Below are 4,000 nucleotides of genomic sequence, written 5' to 3'. Positions count from 1 at the left end.
TAAGGCTGCCCGCTAGAGAAGCTAAAGCATGGAAAGGCTTGCACTCAAGGGCTCAGAGTCACCTTATTTATGAAAGCCCCGAACTGGAAACGACCTGTCTATCAACTGTTAATGGAATAAGCTGCCTGTGGTCCATCTAGACAATAGAATACTTCTTAGTAAGAAAGAAGAACAAAGTCCTGATACAAACAGCCATAGAGATGAACTCAAAGGCATCCTGTTGAGTGAAAAAAGCCAGACATGAAATATTGCACATGTTTGCATTGTACGTGTAGACAGTTCTAGGGAAGACACAGATATAGGGATAGGAAAATGCCAAGCTCTAGGTAGGGGAAGGAGACTGCAAAGAGCCATGAGGAAGCTTTCTGCAGTGATGCAACAGTTCCATATCATAATTATAGTGGTGCTTACACAACTGTATTGGACTTCCCTTGTGGCTCAGCTGGTAAAGAATCTGCCCACAATGTGGGAGACCTGGGTTAGGAAGATCCCCTGGAGAAGGGAAAGGCTATCCACTCCAGTATTCTGGCCTGGAGAATTCCACGGATGAGTTCATGCAGTTGCAAAGAGTCGGACACGACTGAGCAACTTTCACTTTCACTTACACGACTGTATTATGTGTCAGATCTCGTGAAACAAGTCATGAATTTTACTGTATGCTAATCATCCTTCAATAGAGTTGATTTTACAGAGTCATTCCTGGGGAATTCCCTGGCCATCGAGCGGGTAGGATTCGGTGCTTTCAATGTCGAGGGTGCAGGTTCAATCCCTGGTCAGGGAACTAAGATCCCACCAGCAGAGGTGAGACCGAAATGATTATTTAATTAATTTAAAAAATGTGTACTTATTTATGTATTTATGGCTGTGCTGGGTCTTCATTGTTGCACAGGCTTTTCCCTAGTTGGGGTGCACAGGCTTCTCATCATGGTGGCTTTTCTTGTTGTAGAGCACAGGTTTTAGAACACGGGATCACTAGTTGTGGCGCACAGTCTTAAGTGCTCTAAGGCATGTGGGATTTTCCCGGACCAGGGATGGAACGTGTGTCTCCTGAATGGGCAGGTGAATTCTTTACCCCTGAGCCACCAGGGAAGACTTCATGACTTAATGTTTGAAAACTCATCCAGGACCCGGAGAGAGCTCGGAGCCTGCAGGGCTCCTAAGCCATCAAGTGCCATTGCCCGGCCTCCCCGCAGTGGGCAAACGGGGCTTGTCTCACTTTCAAGATCCCTGCTCACTTTCATTCAGACCTCAGGCGAGTGGTCACCCTATCTTTCCATTGTCCCAGCACACACTTGCCCAAAAGCACATGTGCATGTTTGGATTCAGGGCATCTGTGTCCTCAGCCTGCCTCCTGGCCCTGCTTGGTCCCTGTCATACTGGTTCACTCACTGGGACATCATGCATTCCTTCCACCACCAGGCAGGAGCTGCGGTCTGCAACACCTGCTCCTGGGGGGATGCCCAGTTACAGGCCCTCTCTCCATGTCTGATGTGGACAAAGAATGTCACCTGCACCTCTGCATCTTGCCACACACAGAAAAGTACTGGATGCAGTCACTTGAGTTGTCTAGCTTTCTTTAGCCGACACTAATCTTTTGATGTTCCCATGACCTGGTTTTAGTTGCAAAAACTCCTATACATCCTGGCTCCTCCCTTACCTGTTGGAGACCGTCCCTCAGAGCTTTCTGAGAGGCTGGTCCGCTGCAATGCAGTCCTCCAAAAGTCTGCCGAATAAAACATACTTCACTTTTGAGGTGTGCGTTCTTTCCAATTGACCTGAGATATGGCCTCCCCTCGGCTTGGCTCCTGTCTTTCCTTCCCTCACGGTACCTGTCTCCCCTCCCAACCTTGGGAACCTCTGCTCCCCTGGTTTTTCTCCAGGCTTTTTGTCACTCTTTCCTTGTGTCCTGGACTGGCTCCTCTTTCTTGCTCATGCCTAAAATAGCCTTCCAGGGTCTTCCCCAAGGCCTGAGAAATGCCTTTGGTCTCCATTCCTGCTGGGCTCCAAAATCACTGCACATGGTAACTGCAGCCATGAAATGAAAAGACGCTTGTACCTTGGAAGAAAAGCTATGACCAACCTAGACAGCACATTAAAAAGCAGAGACATCACTTTACCAGCAAAGGCGTATCTAGCCAAAGCTATGGTTTTTCCAATTGTCATGTATGGAAGTAAGAGTTGGACCATAAAAAAAGCTGAGTGCCAAAGAATGGATGCTTTTGAACTGTGGTGTTGGGGAAGACTCTTGACAGTCCCCTTGACTGCAAGGAGATCCAACCAGTCAATCCTAAAGGAAGTCAGTTCTGAATATTCATTAGAAGGACTGATACAGAAGCTCCAATACTTTGGCCACCTGATGCGAAGAGTCAACTCTGGAAAAGACCCTGATGCTGGGAAAGGTTGAAGGCAGGAGGAGACGGGGAGGACAGAGGATGAGATGGTTGGATGGCATCACTGACTCGATGGACATGAGTTTAAGCAGGGTCCGGGAATTGGTGATGGACAGGGAGGCCTGGCATGCTGCAGTCCATGGGGTCGCAAAGAGTTGGACATGAGTGAGCAACTGAAAAACAACCACCATCACCTGTTGCCTGCCTGCACACCACTTGGCACAGGACTGCACTTCCCAGAATCTGGGTCCTGCCCCTCCTGACCTCCTCTCTGACCTCTGCCCTGGCACCCAGTACCTGGGGGACAGCCTTCTGTGGCCTTCTGCTCGGACACTGGGCCAGGGGAGCTCAGGGCATGCTCCTTGGCCACACATAGAACCTTTCTGCAAATGCAGTCCTGGGCAGGGCAGAGGGGGCTGTGCTGGGGAAGGGGCTTGAGGGGGTGGGGAGAGTGTCTGCTCAGCTCTGCCCCATGCCTGAGGCTACCTGAGGCTAATCAGCATAGCTCCATGGCTAAGTCTTTCTTGGTGGCTGGGGCAGGGCCCTCCTGGGGTGTCTCTCTCTCATAGGTCTCTGCTGCAGGCAGCAGGACTCAGCCCAGGCTCTCAAGGGGCTGGGGGAGGCCAGAGTCTCTCTCCAGGCATAGCCACTGGCCTCAGGGTCTGTCTGTCCCTTCCAGAGGTCCCCAGCACTTGCTTCCCTTTACACCCTGGCCTTGGTGTAGACACAAATTCCTCCCCTTGCTTCTTGGAACCCAGAGAAAGCTGCAGGGAGGGGCCTTCCCTGTGACTTTCCCTGGACTCTTGACAACAGGAAACAAGAAACACAGGGAGCAGAGATGGTTCCCGGCCCTGCGCCAGCTTGCCGCCAGAATCCAGCCCTGTGGGGCCCCGTTTGGGTCTGGGCAGAGAACCCTATAAGGAGGTGATGGGGTTGGCACTTCATCACCAGCCGGCTCAGGTCTCTGCCCATCCTAGATCCAGGGCTCAACTTTCAGTCACTGGATTCCAATTTTACAGAGGGGCAAGCTGAGTCACAGAGAGCTGGTCACAGCCTTCCAGAGTCACGCAGTGGGGGAGTGGCAAAGCAGGTATCTCAGATTCCCAGGCCGATGGGGGAGTCCTGGGGACTGGGGTCCTATGAGGCATACAGGGACACAAGGCAAGAAGAAAGACACACTGAGTGGTAGTGTGTTGTTTCAGTCACTAAGTCGTGTCCGACTCTGTGACCCCGGGGACTGCAGCACACCAGGCTCCTCTACCCTCCACTGTCTCCTGGGATTTGCTCAAACTCATGTCCATTGAGTCAGTGTGATGTGATGTGATGTGAGTTTTTCCCAGTGGCTTACAGTTTTCCTTTGAAAAATCTGTTCTATAATCTTACCTGGGAACTCCACTTTCTACCTTTTTAGTAGATCCAGATGGCAGCTGAAAAGTTCTTTCTATGCTTCTGGGTTAATAACACTCATGTGGTTACAGGCAGAAAGTGAGGATGCTCTTGTTGTTAGGAGGTATGGCTGATGTGTTCAGACATGCGGAGCTGGTATTCTACAACAGACTCCCAAATAGAAAAAACCATTATAAATACCCATGTGTATTGCGGGGGTGTGG

The sequence above is a fragment of the Bos mutus genome, chromosome X (assembly GCF_027580195.1).
Source record: "Bos mutus isolate GX-2022 chromosome X, NWIPB_WYAK_1.1, whole genome shotgun sequence".
Classification (NCBI taxonomy): domain Eukaryota; kingdom Metazoa; phylum Chordata; class Mammalia; order Artiodactyla; family Bovidae; genus Bos; species Bos mutus.
This window is presented reverse-complemented; position numbering follows the sequence as displayed.